The sequence below is a fragment of the Rattus norvegicus genome, chromosome X (genome assembly GCF_021556685.1).
Source record: "Rattus norvegicus strain SHRSP/BbbUtx chromosome X, alternate assembly SHRSP_T2T, whole genome shotgun sequence".
Taxonomy (NCBI): Eukaryota; Metazoa; Chordata; class Mammalia; order Rodentia; family Muridae; genus Rattus; species Rattus norvegicus.
This window is the reverse complement of record NC_141554.1, coordinates 59413830-59433655: the sequence shown is the minus strand read 5'-3', so window position 1 is coordinate 59433655 and position 19826 is coordinate 59413830. Positions and strand designations below refer to the sequence as shown.

The following is a 19826-nucleotide window of genomic DNA, read 5'->3' as shown; positions in this document are numbered from 1 at the left end:
ATATGTACATAGTGCATATACATACATATAAAATTTACTCATACACATTAAGTATGTCAATTTTTAGTTTTTTAAAAAGAATAATAGTGATATATTTTAATGTGTTCCCATCATAAGCAATACTAAAGTATAATAATGTCAATGTGCATGGTGACATGTACCTTTAATTCTAACACTCAGCACCTAGGAGGCAGAGGCAGGCAGATTTTTAAGTTTGAAGCCACCTTGGTCTATAAAGTAAGTTTCAAGATAGCCAATGATATACAAAGAAACCATATCTTGAAAAAATAATTATTTTCATTATTATAATTATTGGTATCTGAAATGTAAATGAGTATCATGCTAAAGTATCTACAAGTTCTTTCTTTTATACTATTTAAAATTACTATATAAATGTTTTTAGAAGTAGATACAATTATTGATGTTCAAAAATCTTGAAAATATAAAGAATTACTTGTCATTTAACATCAGTAATTTTGAAGTGTGTTATCCTTAAGACAGTGTGGTTCAGTCACCTAGTAGAAGTAATTATTTTGTGAGGATATGGAGTCTTGGTGAGGGACATCCTCAGCCTAAGGAGCTCCACATGATGTACTTTAAAATTGGATCTTTGTTGTTTTTTCTTTTGCATAAAATAGTTTGTTTTAAAATGCTTGAAAATCAATGTTAATTAACAGTTACATTTCTATTGTCTTTGTTGTACTACACACAAAGTACAATGTCTCTGCAATGTACTATAACTATAACTGAAATCTAAACAGAATCACCAAATAATATCTATATTTTATGCCTGGAATATTCTGTTTAAGGAAACCCGATGTAATTGGAAAACTGCAGTAGACATCTTAAGAATTTGTTGATAATTCTGAGCCAAGAATGAGGGCATTTTCCAGAGCCACAAGCTTCAGAGTGTTATTCTGTGCCACTGCCCTTCCATTTTGTCACTACTATTCTCACTATCACTGTATTTATTAATCATCACTGTGGCTGTTTGAAACCTACATGTGACTTTAGAAGCTGAGAAGGAAAAAAAATCTATAGTTATTGAACAAAAGAAAAGATGACAAGAAGAAAGGAGGTGAGAAAATAGTATGCTTTGGTGTGCTGACAAACCTGAGGTAGGAATAGTCATCTAGTAAGAAATAAAATGGGAAAACTAGCTAGTATGCCAGTTCATATTGCTTTCTGGACAAATTTCATCAGATATTTCTTCAATGACTATTTCCTGAGCAGACTATATTGTGTGGGCATTAGGGGAATAACATTCACTGGAGCTGCAAAGGCTTCTTAGATATTTTAGTTTACAATCATAGACCAAAGGAGCACACATTTTCCTTTATATGTGGATATTTGCTTTCAAGTTTTGTATACGTGTTTCAACCTAAATATTCACAGAGAAGAGGTGTAGAGGAATTGTTTTTTATTTTTTTTATTTTTATACTTTTTTTTATTAACTTGAGTATTTCTTATTTACATTTCGAGTGTTATTCCCTTTCCTGGTTTACGGGCCAACATCCCCTTAACCCCTCCCCGTCCCCTTCTTTATGGGTGTTCCCCTCCCCATCCTCCCCCCATTACCACCCTCCTCCCAACAATCACGTTCACTGGGGGTTCAGTCTTGGCAGGACCCAGGGCTTCCCCTTCCACTGGTGCTCTTACTAGGATATTCATTGCTACCTATGAGGTCAGAGTCCAGGGTCAGTCCATGTATAGTCTTTAGGTAGTGGCTTAGTCCCTGGAAGCTCTGGTTGCTTGGCATTGTTGTTCATATGGGGTCTCGAGCCCCTTCAAGCTCTTCCAGTTCTTTCTCTGATTCCTTCAACGGGGGTCCTATTCTCAGTTCAGTGGTTTGCTGCTGGCATACGCCTCTGTGTTTGCTGTATTCTGGCTGTGTCTCTCGGGAGAGATCTACATCCGGCTCCTGTCTGCCTGCACTTCTTTGCTTCATCCATCTTGTCTAATTGGATGGCTGTATATGCATGGGCCACATGTGGGGCAGGTTCTGAATGGGTGTTCCTTCAGTCTCTGTTTTAATCTTTGCCTCTCTATTCCCTGCCAAGGGTATTCTTGTTCCCCTTTTAAAGAAGGAGTGTAGAGGAATTTTAATCAAGCAGCATGGTTGCTTTGGCAAAGGATCACTTCCAAAGATCTAGATCTATGTGATCCAGCTGGACTGCAGACAGGCCATAATCATTTAATCTGTCTGGCTGAAATTCAGACATGCCATTAGTATGTACCTTTAGTCACAAACATTTTTGGTAAGTTTAGTTTGTAGTAGGAAGAAGCCATGTTTAAAATTGATGTCTAATTGACAGGTAAGCTAAGTGGTGAACCAGAGAACGTTTTGGTAGAATGAGTCAGAGATAGGATACACCCAACTCTTAATAAACAAAACAGGAAAGAGAGGTAACGTAAAAACAGTGAGGCAGGAAAGGTGTGTGTGTGTGTGTGTGTGTGTGTGTGTGTGTGTGTGTGTGTGTGTTTATTTTAATAATTTTTTTTAGTTTTCCTATACTTTGAATTTGTTTTTTTTTTCTTTTTGTTCCCCAAAGGGGAGAAGTAATCTATTATTTAAAAAGTAAAATGAAATAAATGTTTATTTTTAAGAGACAGCATATAGAATGAGAATCGATGAAAAAGGAACGAGCTTTTAGTGTGAGAAATTGACCTAAAAATTTTGTCTCAGCCAGCTGTCATCAATAGACCAGTTTAAAAAAAATAAGCAATAGTGATAAGCAGATTTATTCATTGTGTCTACATTGAGAATGGGAACAAAGAGGATTAGTGTCCTCTGAGTATAACTTGCGCTCTTGACATGATGTTTAGATTTACTTGTAGGGCAAGAAACGTGTATAATTAAATAGTTGAGTTCAAAGTGTAGGCATACTCATCATTGAAAAGTCAGGTCTCTATTGTAAGATGGTCTGAAATGTGGGCCAAACTTTGAAATCTCTCCTGAGATACAGATTCTCTTCTGGATAGACAAGCCTTCTAGCCTTTTTGTTTTTCCACAACAAGATTGCTGAGGAAATTCCAATTCCATCTTTTCAATAGTGCAATAGTCAAAAAGAAGGGCATATGTGTCTTCCCTTCTACCAAGACAGTTGCATTATTATACTGTAGGCACTGGGAAAGATTTCTCTGTGTAAATAACTAACATCTTAATGATAAGTGAGAGTTATATTGTCAGAGGTGGAAACAAGGTTTAAGATACAATACAGGGATCAGCATATATTATGCTGAGAAATGGATGTTTAATTTTTAGATGTGAATTAGAACTTACTTTTTCCTTTTGTCTTCCTTGATGCTGTATATCTAGACTTTCAGATGAATGTTATCACTGCCTTTTTCAATCAAATTTTCTGAGAGTGCATGTAAGAGACTCAAGAAATTGGGCCTGTTATTTTGTAGTATAGGAGGAGGGGGAATCCTAAGACACATATGGATATATAATTTATGTATAAAGTGGAAGGTTAACTTCAGGTTGAGATTTTGGCAATGTCTGCTCTTAATTTGTTCAGGGTGCTTCTTCAGTAGGGTAGCTCCTCATAAGCCCTTCATATTTTGAGTAATAGAGCTTTTCTTGAGCCATTCATGCAAGGATTGGGACTCTTCAGTGTTACAGTTATTTCTAAATTTCTCAGTGGACTTCCCAGTAGCTTTGGTGACCTTGACATGTCAGTGTTCCTGTGAATAATCTCAATAAAATTATTGATTCAATAAACTGGATTTAGATGAAATCCTTTCTTTGTTTTGTCAGTGTTTTCTCTACTTGGAGTAGATAGACATATATTTATATCTTCTGAAGAAAAATCACGTAACATAAGACCAGTGTGATAAAAATGATTCTTCTGGGTGCAAAGTTCAAGCACTTTGATATGTTTTAAGATATACTTTCAAAATTTTAAAATGCTGTGTATGCATGCATCTGTGGGTAACTATGCATATAGAAATGTAGATACTTATGGAGGTCAGAAGGTGGTGCTGTTTCCAGCTGGCACTGGAGTGTATAGGTCTTGTGAGTTGCTCCATATGGGGACTGGGAAATGAATTAGAGTTCTCTGCAAGAGCAGATTGCACCCTTAACCAGTGAACAATCTCCACCCCAACACAAAAAAAAATGTTTTGAAATCTTAGCAGTTTCCCTTTCTTCAGAATTGACTTGCACAAAGATTTGATCATCTCGTCCTCAGTACAGGCCTAATCAATGAAATACACTACAGAACAAAACATAGCACCACAGTGCGTACTCTCAACATGATCTCACTCATCCCTGCTACATTTTTCAAATTCTTGCCTCATTCATCTCCTTGCTTATTCCTGAACATAGCAGGCAATTAGGCTCTGAGACCTTTAAAGATGTTTGCACAACCTCTTCTCCTAACTACTAAGCACAGTTTGTTTCGTTGGGCCGTGTGCTGTCCTACTCTAAATTTACCTAGCTTGCTTTTTTTGTAATTATGTCACTTTCGCTGACCTCTCCCCTTTTCTGCATTCATGCTGCTCTGTATTGTAAAGTTCTAGAATTTTTTTTGATTTATGTAGTTCTTTATGTCTTGTTTCTAAGCTTTTTTTCAGTTGGAAATAAAATTTTCTATTTTTGAATTTTAGCAACTTTCTGGAGTGGAAGCAAGAGAGAGTGGGAAAGGAAGACAAAGGGTCTGTGATAAGAAGAATTTAGAGTATTTTGGTTTATTAGCTCCTCTTAATCAGATATGTATACTCCCAGAAGACTGATCATTAATAATTATCTTATACATCTTATCAAATAATACATTCAAGCTTTGCCTACATGAAGAAAAACATTACATTTTAAAAAGTTAGAATTTTTTACTAATGATGTTTAAGTTCTTTGTTAGCAACTATTACTAAATACTTATATTAACAAAACTAAAGACTTATGATTTTAGAGTCACTATTATTAGTTATATAAAATTAATTCATTGTGCAATTATTGGTTCATTACTCACTGGTAATTAGGTACAGTTAAACATGAAACTCCTCAGAGTTAGATATGTTTTTTAGTGAGTTTGTAATTAAGTCTTATGAGTCAAATATTCTAAATCATCAGGCATTTATTTTTGACTGTTTTTGTAAACCTTGACACTAGACACTCGGGGGAATCTGAGGAGGGAATGCTATCAGATTTTCACCTTTTGTATTCCAACTTATTTTCTGTCTCAATTTATTCATTGTACAAACCAGAACACATGCAGGCTGTAATAGAAATGAGAATCCTGCTGGGCTTTTTAGCCAATAATAAAAAATATTTTTGTAAAAATGGAAGTGTACAAGATGGTAGGCATCTGTTATTTAAAAACAACAGAACTATATTTAAATCTAATTATAGTGTAACGGCTAAGCTTTGAAGCAAGAACAAATTTATTCATGGTCATCTAAATAGGGGAAAGCATTTATGTTCTGCCTTCTTTATGCTGATATAAGATTGGATAACAGTTGATCATCTTTAATTATAGACATGATTGCTTGAAAAGTGTAATATTTTCAGTTATTTATGAACCACATGGACACAGTAATTGGACAATTCTGAGAATTTTTCCCTTAAGTTTTCATGGCTTGAAATAAAGACATATTGCTTCAACACATCCACAAATGATATGTGATAACAGAAATCAGCAGCACAATCTGAATGCTTTCCCCCTCCAAAAAATTTAAAACATGTAAATCATTCTAGAAATAAAAATGAAAGTAGTTGCACAGGGATTTTGATAATATAAATTCAAATGTGATAGTGTTTTACTATAAAAATGTTTTCCTACATATGCAACAAAATAATTATTAAATTATATAATTAATATTTTATAGCTGATAGAAATATTTTCTTTGCAAATCGCTCTAATTATTGCTTCATTTTCCATGTTTATGTGAAAAATATAAAAAGTGTATGTGTGCTTTTCACATATACCATCATGCCTTATGGATGAAAGAATATTAATATAATGTATGTTCCCCAAAAGATAATTCACTATTGCAACATATATATTTTACAGATGTTAATGAGTTACATATCATATAGAAATTTTGACTGCTGTGCAATGTTGACTGAACGTATGCAAATGAATTAACTTTCTACATTTATATATTAACATCTCTATGGATATTTCTATTTCCCTTTGTAAGTTACAGGAGTGAACTCTCCCTATGAGAGTGCCCAAGAGAAAGAGTTATTTGTATTGTTTTGTTTTGTTTTTTGAGATAGAATCTTGGACTGGAATTTACTACATAGGCCAGGCTGACCTTGAATTGGCAAAAGTTCCTCTGCATTGGAGTTTGGCAATTTGGGAATATAGTATTAACAATGCTGGAGATCAAACCCAGAGCTTTGTGCATGCTAAGCAAGCACTCTATCAATGGAACTACATTTCCCAGACTGAAAAAAAAATACTTTAAAAGAAAACTCTATTCTCTCTTTCATAATTGAAATTGTCAGCCATTTCTACGTGGATTATAGGATTCATAAAGTAAAACCTGTCCTAGAATGATAACCCCATAGGGAATGTGTTGGCATAACTGCTCTCCAAATATTTTGGTGGATATGTGAATGAATAAACTTTACTTTCATCACTGGACTGGTATTTATTTCTCCTACCAAAATAACCATCATTGCATTTTATGCCAGAAAAATCTTTTAAGATTGTCTCACTTTCTTCACTTTTATGCTTCTTTTTACTCTTTATTATAATAATCCTAGTAGAAATAGTAAAGAAGCAAAAATTCATACACTAAATGTGTTCCATCATAAAATTTTTATAAATCAAAAAATGAGATATTAAGCCAAATATATGATTTGTAATCAAAATATACTACAGCACAGTATTTAAAATTACAAATTCTACATGAAGAATCATGTTGAAGAAGGTATCCATTACGAAATCAGTGCTTCTTTGACTTTAATATTCTCTGATATCTCCTGGCAATCACATTAAAATGTAAATCTGTATTCTGTGTGAGGAACCTGAGAATCTAAATTTATAATAAGGCCTCAGGTGATACTGACATTGCTTGTTCATGGGCAAAATATTGTGAAATGAGATATGAAGTGAAATGAAATATGAAATTAAACTTGAAATATTTATTTAAAAATAACCATGTTTGGGACAGCAATGTAGCTCAGGATGTAAAGACACTTCCTGCCAAGCCTATCGACTTGACGACCTGAGTTTGATCATTGGACTCACACAATAGAAAGATGGATCAGTCTTCTGCAAATTATCCTCTAGTTTACAACACACATATGCATGAGCAGGTCCACACAGACACATACACACCCATATACTGGCTCATGTGTTGTCCCCGCCAGCGGGGACCCAGTTATTCAGGGTCCCGAAGAGGCTTTCTACCTGTGGGCCAAAATGGGGGTGAAGAGAAGAAGGAGACCAAGCAAGATTCTGTTGTCAAGGTCTCGTTTATTGAGAGAAATGTACAGCATTTAAAGTGCTGAGGCAGGAATAGAAGCAGGAACTGAAGCTTAGGGTGGGGGACTTTGGGAAGTGCCCAAGGATATAAGGTGAATCACTACACTGCAAGATATCCTACTATAACAAAGAGGCAACAGTCTTCCGGGGACCTGTTCTTTGAAAAGGTCGAACCCTTCTTAGGAATCTGCTCAGGGACATCCGGTGTTTTGCTCAGGCTGAAACATCCTGTCATTGCTCCCAGGGTCTTCCTGGGAGAGGCTCTTAGTTCAACAGTCTCAAGTCTGTATGGCAGTCATTTCAAGGTTAAACCTCTGTGGCCATGCAGGCCAGAGTCAAGTAGCCACCTTGAGTTATGCAGTCACAAAACGGCCAGGCCCAAATCCAATATGGCTCACTGCAATGTGTGTGCACACAAACATACATATAAATAAATGTAATAAAAATTTGGGTACTATATATGATGAGACAGATGGATATTTATCAATATGCTAATAAGCTTAGGTTTATGACAATGTTCAACTGGGATGTATACTTACAGTAAAAATACTATGGTGGTAAACTGGAAGAGAACTGATATTATATCTCTTACCTCAACTGACACACTGGAAATCTAGAGCTCACAGATAATAGAAAAGTACCCTTTTATAAAACCCACTTACTACAATAATAATAGAACCAATGTTTCCTTATTCCCAGATTCATGTCTTTTAAAATAGAACATTCTGACTCTTAGATATTGAAATTTTGACAGCATGCCTTCCATAAAACATTTAGATTTTTAACCTTCATATTAATCTCATGAGAATAATAAAGGGAATCTTTTCACAACTTGTAAGAGTATGTTGTTATGATGTAGGAGCATATAGTATAAACAAGAAATATAATTTAAGGTAGAAATTAAGCTTAGACAATTAAAGATACAATTTTGTTGTTGTTATTACTGATAATATCACTTGACTATTACCTCATAGTTTACAAAATGCTTCCTCATATACTTTTCATATCACAAACTATGATTCTAGTATTTTAAATAATATATTTAAAAGTGTTATTTTAATATCACATGAAGCTTTGACTTTCTCTGATGTCATGTGTTTCCACAGTGATTATGATTGATGAATTGATATAGATTCACAAACAACATTTTCCTTTGAGATCTGACAAAAGATGTTGACATTTTAACAAAAGGTGAATTAAATAATCTACATCGTGCTCAGAATAATAAACTGAAATTTTTAAATAAAATGATAGCTGGTGAATTTTTAATATCTGTATGTTTATTAAATATTTTAAAATATAATACACTTACATTATTTTCTTATTTCTCTTTTGTCCCTCAAACACCTCCCATGTATCTTGCTCTCTTTAAAAGTTATGGACACTTCATGAATTGTTTTCAAATATGTGTTCATTTGTGTGTGTGTGTGTGTGTGTGTGTGCGTGTGTAAATGTGTGTGTGTGTGTTCCTAAATATATAGAAATACAACCTACGCAGTCCATATACTGCTACTTGTATGTCTTCTCAGTTCATATAATGTTACATGTATATCTGCTCTGTTCATATAATGTCACTTGTATGTACACATTTTCAGGGCAGACAATTTTGTACATGGTAATTAATTGGTGTGCTCCTCTCTATAGAAAACAATTTCTCCTCCTCTCCGGGTTTCCTTAGTTGCCCGTAGTTCTTATTGTAGAGCTAAGGCTTCATTAGCTTCTTCCCCTTCCACATTAGCATGCTTATTGTTGCCATCTTTATTCAAGTCATGTTTTGGCAGCCATGTTGATGAGACTTCATTGTGTAGCTTACCTGATATTTCTTTCTTTATTCGGCATTTTCTTTATGTACATTTCAAATGTTGTCTCCTTTCCCAGTTTCCCCTCCGGAACCCCCCTACCACATTCCCCTTCCCCCTGGTTCTATGAGTGATCCCCATACCATACCCACTCCCTTCTGCCTCCCCACTATGTCATTCCCCTACACTGGGGCATTGAGCCTTCACAGAAACAAGGACCTCTCCTCCCATTGATGCCCGACAAGGCCATCTTCTGCTACATATGCAGTTGGAGCCATGGGTCCATCCCTGTGTACTCTTGGGATGGTGGTTTAGTCCCTGGATGCTCTGAGGGGTCTGGTTGATTGATACTGTTATTCTTCCTATGGGATTGCAAATGCCTTCAGCTCCATCATTCTTTTTTCTAACTCCTTCATTGGGGTCCCCATGCTCAGTTCAATGGTTAGCTGCAAACATCCTCATTTGTATAAATAGGGCTCAGGCAGAGCCTCTCAGGAGACATCCACATCAGGTTACTGACAGCAAGCACTTCTTGATCAGCAATAATGTCTGGATTTGGTGGCTGCATATGGGATGGATCCCCATGTGGGGCAGTATCTGGATGGCCTTTCCTTCAGTCTCTGCTCCATGCTTTGTCTTCATATTTCCTCCCTTGAGTATTTTGTTCCCCTTTCTAAGAAGGACTGAAGCATCCACATTTTAGTCTTCCTTCTTGAGCTTTATATGGCCTGTGAATTGTATCTGGTATTCCAAGTTTTTGGGCTGATATCCACTTATCATGTATGAATACCATGTATGTTCTTTTGTGAGTGGGTTACCTCACTCAGGATGATATTTTCTAGTTCCATCCATTTGCCTATGAACTTTATGAAGTCATTGTTTTTAATAGCTGATAGAATTCCATTGTGTAAATGTACCACATTTTCTGTATCCATTCCTCTGTTGAAGGACATCTGGGCTCTTTCTAGCTTCTAACTATTATAAATAAGGCTGTTTTGAACATACTGGAACATGTGTCCTTGTTATATATTGAAGAATCATTTCGGTATATGCCCAGGAGTGGTATAACTGGGTCCTCAGGTAGTACCATGTCCAGTTTTCTGATATAATGCCAGACTGATTTCTAGAGTGATTGTACCAACAAGGTAGGAGTTTTCCTCTTTCTCCACATCCTCACCAGCCAGTGTCTCCTGTCCCCTGAGTTTTTGATCTCAGCCATTCTGACTGGTGTGAGATGGAATCTCAGGGTTGTTTTGATTTGCATTTCCCTTATGACTAAGGATGTTGAGCATTTCTTTAGGTACTTCCCAGCCATTCAATAGTCCTCAGCTGAGAATTCTTCGTTTAGCTTTGTACCCCATATTTTAATAGGGTTATTTGGTTCTCTGTAGTCCAACTTCTTGAGTTCTTTGTATATAATGAATATTAGCCCTCTATCAGATGTTGGATTGGTAAAGATCTTTTCCCAATCTGTTGGTTGCCATTTCATCCTTTAGACAGTGTCTTTGCCTTACAGAAGCATTGGAGTTTTCTGAGACACAGCCTCATAGCAATTTCTCTGGTCCTCTGGCTCTTACTTTCATTCTGCCTCCTCTTCCACAATCACTGCTGAGCCTTAGGTGTAGGACTTGTGTTGTTGATGGATAACTTTAGACTGGTCCCTACAGTTCTGAAGTTTGATCAGTTGAGCTTTTCCGTAATGAGTTCCATCCTTTGTAAAGAGGATGTTGTACAATCTTGCAAAAGAAGGGGGGGGTGAGCAACCATCCTACTGATCATTTATGCTTATGGAACATAGATAAATGTAGTTCTCATCTTTATAATCTTTGAAGAAAGCCAAGCAGATGTCTTACATATTGCTAACTACTAAAGTTTGAGCTTACCACTGTTTTTGAAGAACAGAATCAATTCAAAAGACATAGATATAATGACACACAAAGTCTGAAACCATCGTTTAGGTTTTAGTTTAATGTGGCGGCTTTGTCCTAATGTGTCAACAAAATCAAGCCACAGAAAGAGGATATATTGTTATTAATGAAAGAGGATGGATTTATAAAAACAATTTAAATCAATGTAAATGAGTGGAATATATTTGGAAAGGCAGTCACTAATTTATAAAGGGACCATCTTTCCTTACACCTGAGTGGATGAAGCATTATCCCTGAAAATAAAACTGGCTAATTTGTTTGTTGTCATTGCTTCTTGAATTTAGCAAGGCAGGTTGGACAGGAAGTCCAGACAATGTTCTTGTCTCTACTGCCATAGCACTAAGGTTAGACACATGTGCCTTTATGCCTCAATTTTGACATGGGTGCTGGGGATCACAAGTTGGCCCATATGCTTGCTTACTAAACACTGTACCCATGGCTCATTTTCTAAAGCCCTAAAAGACAGATATTACACATGAAAAGTTTGTAACTCCTAAGTCTGGAATGGAGAACTTCTAAAATTACTTTGCACACCTTTCTAAATGTACTTTAAAATTAAATATTTGTATAATAATCTAATCAATACCCTATCCCAGTAAAGCTCATTTTTTTCCTTCAAAGTGACTCAGAAACCTTGAAAAGTCACTAATTTTGAAATGTTTTAGCATCCATTAAAATCAGTTCAAGACTGACAGTTGTCGGCGCCCGCACCGACACGGTACCAAGAATCGGGCGAAAGCCTGTGGGATGAAAGAAACACACACACAGGTTATTCCTGTCAACCCAGAAGAGGAAGAGAGCCTCTGGTTTCTTTATTGACCAAACTATATACAAAGAACACTACTTAGCAGGTATCTGCCAAGCACAGTGGGGAACCCTGGCTGAGACTTAGGTAACAAAGGACCGACTATGTGGCCTGAATAAATTAGGGAAATAACCAGGAAGGCCTGCCTAATTCTGACTCAGGTGAGAAGTACCTGGCCAGACTGCCAGTTGGGAACAAAAGGCTTCCACATGTAAGGGCAGGGCTCAGCAAGGGTCAAACCTTGCTGGAGACCCAGAAGGGTCTTGTTCTGGCTGAAAACATTCCATGAATGCAAACTTCTTGTGCCATAAATTACAAGGAGAGGCTTTTGATCCTACAATCTAAGACTAAGGCCACACAGTGACAAGGCAACCAGGCCCAAATCCAATAAGGCTCCCACAGACAGTTACTAATGTTTATTAATTGTAAGTACATTTTGTTTAAAGTATATGGAATTTCTTATCATCTATTAATTGAATGTTCACATTTAAAATTGAGAAAGCACTTATAAGCATCCACTTTCTTTAAACTTGAACATGTAGCAAATTGGACCTCACTTTCTGCTACAAGTAAGAGTTTACTGCCCTCTCATCATTATCCAAGATCCAGGAAAGCATGCGTCTTTCTTGGCCACGATTGTTCTGGCACCTACTGACATTCAATGTTGAAATGATACTCCTGAAATTTGAATAATACTCTGATTCTTTGGTTGATTAAAAACCCACACTGAACTGAGTAAACCATATTGTCTTCTCATTGCTCTGTTATTTATGTTTGTGAAAATACATGAGTTAATTCTGACTCATGATTCTCAACATTATGATATTGTGCACAAAATCAATATTAATTCAATAGAGTTTTCTCATTTAAGTGAGTTTGGTGACATGTAATGTGATCATCTCTTCTGATGTCAGGTTATGGCAGGAAGCAGTAGAAGGCCTTTAGCCATGTTTGTGATCCTAAAGGGAAACCAGCTGTACAGAGAATACTGTTGCCATAGTACCCTAGTTAGTAGATTAGGTGTATCTCGTGGAATTTGAACTCATAGTATTTCCAATTTATCATGCTTTCATTAAGGTGCTTAACTCCATTATAAGTTGAGGAGCATATTGTGTGATACAGGTAGAGATACAAAGAAAGAGGAAAGAGAGACACATAGAGAGATACAAAAAAGACACAACACAGAGAACACAGAGACAGTGGCAGAGAGGGAAAGGAGATGAGGAAAGAGAGAAGATAGGAGAGCAGAGGAGGGGAGAGGAGGGGAGAGAAGAGGAGACCATAGTATATGTGAAGTTTTCAGTAGACAAAGTTGAATGTCATATAGGTATGAGAGTAAGAAGTAAAGAAAAATGTGCAGAGCAAGTTCCAGAACAGCCAGGACTACATAGGGAAATACTGTTTCAAGAAATATAAAAACAAAAACAAAACAAACAGAAGCAAAGTTAAAAAGATGGAGATTCAGATACCTTATGTTAAGTCCCAGAGAAAGAAGTGGCCCTTGAGCTAACTGCTAATTCTTGGGGGGGGCGGTTAATAAAATTTTACTTGACATGGTAAATTTAGAAGTTAGGGAGAAGAGTGAATATAACAAAAATACTTTGTGTGATATTTTCAAAGAATAAATGAAAATATTATTTAAAGATAATTTCTCTGGAGAAACAACATGTAGAACTATCTGGATATGTGAAAGATATTTTTTATTTATGAAAATTTTCCATGATGCTCATTGTCAGAGATAAAGGATAGTAAAGGGAGACCTGGAAGACATGTACATGGGTCTATCTATGATGTGTCAAGTCATTTTATTCTTTCTCAAAGAACTAGTGTGCTTTGTTTTCTACAAAAGGAAGAAGTCAATAGTTTTAGGAGAGGATGTGAAGAACTCTGCCTACAGTGCTAGCTTTGATTATCAGAAAGAATATGAGAAGTTGACAAGTCTGCGGAAGGCTTTAAGGACTGGCAATGTACAGAGACTGAGAAATTACAGTGAGCAATTGGAGAAATCAGAAAAGTAAAAAAACCATTATATAGGCATATTGTCACATTGTCCCAAGTGTGTATGGGTTCTCAGAAGGAGTTAAGCTGCAAAAAAATTGAATAAATCATGTCTGGGACAGGAAGTATTTTCTGGAGTACGGATCCCTGAGATATGTGGGAATTCTGTAACAAAACATTCTTCCATATACATAGTATTTGGTTATCTGTACCAGAAATTATTTGGAATTTATTATTATTACTGCTGTTGCTGTTGTTTTTAGCATTAGAAGTCATATTTTAGAAACATGTATGACCTCATGTCATACATCTTGGGGATATTGCTGAAAGTAAAACAGAAACAAAAATCTGATTTGATACAAGATGATGCACATTTTAAATGCATATTTCTTCTTTGATACTTTAAATTCACACACTTGCCATCCTGTGTGAACACATTGTCTGTGTAGAATAGCTGTGCATAGAGCACAAATGAAGTCTACCTCTACTCTGGATAATAAAAGCCTATTTCTTTGAAGGGCTTTTGGGCCCCTCACAAGTTATGAGTATCATGTAGTACTATATTGAAGTAAAATCCCCCAAATACATCTTCTAAGTAGGTGTAAGTTCAATATATCCACTGGTACTTAAAATAGATTTATATGTTAACATAGGTTATATTTATTTATTGTACTGTTACCATGTATTTTTTATTCATAATTTCCCTTTCTAAATCCTCTTTTCCACAATTAAGTTCTATCTGTATTTGTCCTATTAGACATGTCATCATTGACATAGCATACTTTGGTCATTCAGGTTTTTAGTACCTGACGCTACTTCTTCTAACACAGTGCAATATGCAAAGCATAGCAAGTTGCCTTCTTAAGATGCAGTGACAAGTCACAGACTGGCAAATAGCATGCATCACAAATGAAGTCATATTCTCTGTGTTATGCACCATGATACACTGGGGATATTTTTAATTCAGGAATCAACAAAAATAAAATCATATACTAGAACTATATAGATATATATGAGTATGAAATATGAAAAGCAACTGCTTTATTTATCAAATTTGGAATTAAAATTAGATTTAGATAATTAAAATAGAAGCACTTTCAGTTCATAAACTTCCTCATTATCTTAAGGAGAAAAAAGATTAGTGGGATTTCCAGTTAAGGAATATGGTTGCAAGCAAGCATTTTGTTCCAGTCAGCTAGCTTCCATACATGTGTTATATTCAGCATATATTTTAAAGGCAAATGAGCCATCTTTGTCTCCTTTCATATTTGTGGGAAACTCTTACTCTGCCAATTTGAGATTATATTCATTTTAGGGAGAATAAATGTTCTAATATTGCTCACTGTTTTAAGTTTAAAGATTGAAATTAATTCAATATGCTAGCACAATCATTAATAGGTTCTACTAGTCAGACTATTATTGTTTCTTTTGGCAAACTAGGAAAATATGTCTATATATAAAATGGTAAATTCCAGCATTAAATGGCATAATAGTATGAATGTCAGTAGATTTCAACTCAATGAACTAATCAGTTCATGCAAGCTGAAATTCCTAGATAGATGTGCTGTTATTGGAGATTTCAGCCATTTTTCAAATAATTATAGTGAACTGTCAATGAAATTATATTCATTATGAAAGCAGATACTTCCCAAGTGAAGTTGTAAGAACAGATAATAGATGTATGCATTGTTCATTAGCTGGATCAGGTAGATTAATTTCCCAGTGAGATATTATTGCACAGCTGTTATAATCACTGAAATTTTAAAGATTAAGCATACTGAGTATTATAAGGATATGTTTCAAGAACATTTAGATGTTGTCAATAAGATATAGTAGCATCATCTTAGTAAATGGTATGGCATATTACAAAACTAAGCTTACGCATATCTATACACAGTGCACAAAGAAATACTTGTACACAGATATTTATAACAGCTATTTTCATAATATCTCAAACTGGAGATGAGCAAAGTGGGCATCAGCAGGTACATGGAAAGAAACTCATCATTGAAAGCAATAAAAGGATGGTATACTTAGATGAATTTCAATTCGTATTGTTACTCAAAGAAACCAGACATAAAAATGTGGAGTCATTAACAGGAACACAGAGGTTTAGTCAAACTCTTCAGTGGTGATTTCTTGGTCATAGGGAAATCTCCTGAGGTTCTAGGAATATGCAGTACCTTGTACCTTATAAAACTACTATAGATTATAACATCTGCATGTGGAGAATTTAGTTTTTTTTTTAAAGATTTATTTATTTATTATATATAAGTACACTGTAGCTGTCTTCAGATACACCAGAAGAGGGCATCAGATCTCTTTACAGATGGTTGTGAGCCACCATGTGGTTGCTGGGAATTGAACTCATGACCTCTGGAAGAGCAGTCGGGTGCTCTTAACCGCTGAGCCATCTCTCCAGCCCGAGAATTTAGTTTTATATTACTCTAGGGCTAATCATTTAACTAAATGAGAAAGGGAAGAAAGTACCATTTGGACCAGCAATTTCTTTTTAGATTAGAGATAGGATACAGAGTTTTATGTGAGTGCTTTTAAAAACATTGTTTTAAAAGAATATTATTTAGTGTGTGTATTGAAGGAAGAAAAGAGTAATACGTGAAAACGCATGTAAAGTACATACTGTAATAAGAAAGCAAGTCCAGTTAGAAGACTATCCTCATGTAGTGAAATGACGATACCTTGAATTCAGGAAGTGAGAGTTGAGGTACAAGTAAATAATTTTCAAACATAGTTTATACATAAATTTGAGGCACAAACACGATATATAATACACAAAATGGAAAAATCAAAGTGATCCATAACTGTGGATTTAACATTGTTGTCATTTATAGAAATGGCGAATTCCAAGTGTGTGGAACATGGAATCAGTAGTGAAAAGTTCATGCCATTCAGAGGTTTGGCAATAATGAGATGATAGTGCCAAACCAGGTTAGATGAATGGAGACTTACAATGGTGCAGGAAATACATAAGGAGAACTGAGAACTACAGGGGTAAGGCTGCACCCTTGGCTAGTACCATAGCAACTCACTGCTGTCTCTGAGAAATAAGAGGTGAGGAGGACAAGTAGATATGCTGGTGGATGATGTTTTATTTTCATATTTTGTTATTATGATAAAATACTTTAGTGAAAAGGGGCTTATGTTAGCTCCTAGTTCAAAGTGTAGAGCATTGCAACAGGAAAGTTAAGGTAGCAGGGGCTTGAATCAGCTCGTCCCATCCACTAAGAGTAAACATAGAAGGAGGAATGCAGAGCAGTACTCAACTTGCTTTCTTCATTTTATTCAGTCCAGGATCCCTTGTCAAGGCACTGGCTCTGCCCACAATTAAAATGAGTCTTCCTACATCAATTAGTACAATACAATATTAACAGAGGTTCCTGTCTCAAATGATTCTAGATTCAATGAAGTTGCTGGTTAGTACCAACCATACCAGTCATGTGGACATCACAGGTAGTAAAACCTGACAAGAAATGATATGTGGAAGAGCAATTCATTTTTTTTCTGTCTCAATGAGAATTTGAAGGACAGAATGGAGAGACAATAGTGGTCAATATGGATGCTATGCTATGTATGCTGGGAATTAGAGGATGGTGATCTCTCAATATTCAGAGTAAACTGAATGAATATGGAAAAGGGTATAACAAAATATCAAGCATAATGCTCATATTCTAAATTCTATACAATTTAAAGCTGCTTTATTCATACTGGTTGAATAATGTGAAGGCCATTGCTAGTTTGTGAGTTTTTACTTTAATTCTTATTAGGTAAAGCTGCTAATCTTAAAAGTACCATATTAAGGACTTATTAAGCAGTCCTTCAGTAACCATCAAGGAAAGAGTGAATAATTATAGAGTAGAAGAAAACCTTAAAACAACTTTTACATTACAGAAGATTTTGAGTGTTAGACAGATGGAAGGAAAGAATCCATCCGTTTCTTTACCATTAAGACCTTGCATAGGTGTTTGTGACATTTGGATCTGGGATAGGGAAATCAGATTTTTTCCATCTGTTCAAAGTCTTTTATTATGCTTTTCAGTATAATTATATCTTTTTAGTTATCATATGTGATTCTATTTCTGTCGTTTGTGAGGATTGTCTAACAAGGACAGCATCCTTACATTGTGTACTTTTATAATATAAGCTCACAAAAGGTCTCACTGGCTAGTTTCAACTATGTCATAAATAATTATTCAGTTAGAGGACTGAATTATCAAGGCATTGGTAACAATTTAAGTGCTTATTTAAATTTTGTGTGTATGGTTGCATATGGGTATACAAACTTTTTTCATTTGGAAATAAAAAGACTATTCACTGATACTACAAAGATTTGTTAAAAGTCTACTATATTCTGGGCAACTTTTCTTGAATTTAAGAATTTAAATGGAAAATTGTCCCAGACTCTTGGTGTTTGTTCTAGTGTGAGAATATATGCAGTAAACAATATGTATAATACAGGTTCCTCACATAATATGATATATGGTGATAAAAAGAGAGGGTGTAGACAATAAGATACTATTCATCAAAGTAATAATATTAATTAATTCATATCTTTGAACTTGGAATTTAAGCTTCATTAAATTTTTTTCCATGGGCCTGCTTATGTACATTCTTGCTATGTCACAGCATGTATGTGAAGGTTTTATGTTTGTTTGATTTGTTATTGGTTATTTTATTTATTTACATATTGACCCCCTTCCTGGTTTCCACTCTGCAAACCTCCTATCTCCCCAACCTCCCCTCTGCCTCTATGAAGGAGCTCCCCCACCTAATTACCCACTCCTGCCTCACAGCGCTAGCATTCCCCTCCACTGGGCATCCAGCCTCCTCAGGACCAAGGGCCTCCCCTTCCATTGATGCCAGATAAGGCTATCCTCTGCTACATATGCAGCTGGAGCCATGGGTCACTCCATGTGTACTCTTTGGTTAGTGGTTTAGTCCCTGGAAGCTGTGGGGGGTGGTTGAAGGTTTTAAGGCCACCTTGGGTGTGAGCCTTTGTCTTCTGCCTTCCTTCAGACAGATTTTCTTCTATTGAACACTCCAGAGTGGTCGATCCCTGAGCTTCCAGGCATCTTTCCTCTCTGCTTCCCATCTCCCTGTAGAAGAATTGGGAATACAAATATGCTATTACATCCACATGTATGTGAGTTCTCGAGATATGAACTAAGGTTTTGCACAAATCATTTTAGTAATTGAATGATCTTCCCTGCATATCCGTTCTTTAGTAATCCAATGAAAATTTATGTTAGAAATCATCATCATGTATGTGCTTGATATATTGAAGGTCTGGATCACTAAGTAAGTTTAAATAGGGCAATCATTCAATTTTCATTAATATACTTATAATTAATAAGGTTAATGACAATGAAAGTGAAAGAAAAATCAAACATAATTTTATAACAAATTCAAGTTATGTTATCATAGAGATTTGTCTAATATTCATATGCTTGAGACTCTTATATTGGAACACAAAGGAGTATGTTTTGTTTTTATTAACAGAATTCTTTTTAAGTAAATTTTAATCCATGCTGCTATCCCATTCTAATATTGAATACAAAGGAACATCATCTTGTGTTTATGTATATTAGTCTTGAAGAAATTATACTTACATGAAGATTAATCCACATTACAGTTTCTTTCTATTAAAAATTACAGCAAATTGCTGAAGCAAAATTTAATGATGCGAAATCACTAAACAAAGTTCTCCAACATGACAACTGAGAAGAGTGAGCTGAGGGCAATTGTCCCCTTCGGCAATGGGCAAAGTGCCCAGTCACAAACTCAGTTATGAAATCTGAACTCATTCAACCAAGAAAATCTATATGTGATAGTGGTGTCTATT

The 19826-nt window shown here is 35.5% G+C and overlaps 1 protein-coding gene across 1 annotated transcript in view; it reads left to right on the top strand.

Moving 5' to 3' along the window:
• The window catches only part of Il1rapl1 (interleukin 1 receptor accessory protein-like 1), a 1504224-nt gene that overhangs the window by 1291998 nt on the left and 192400 nt on the right, over positions 1-19826 (top strand). The window lies entirely within an intron of this gene.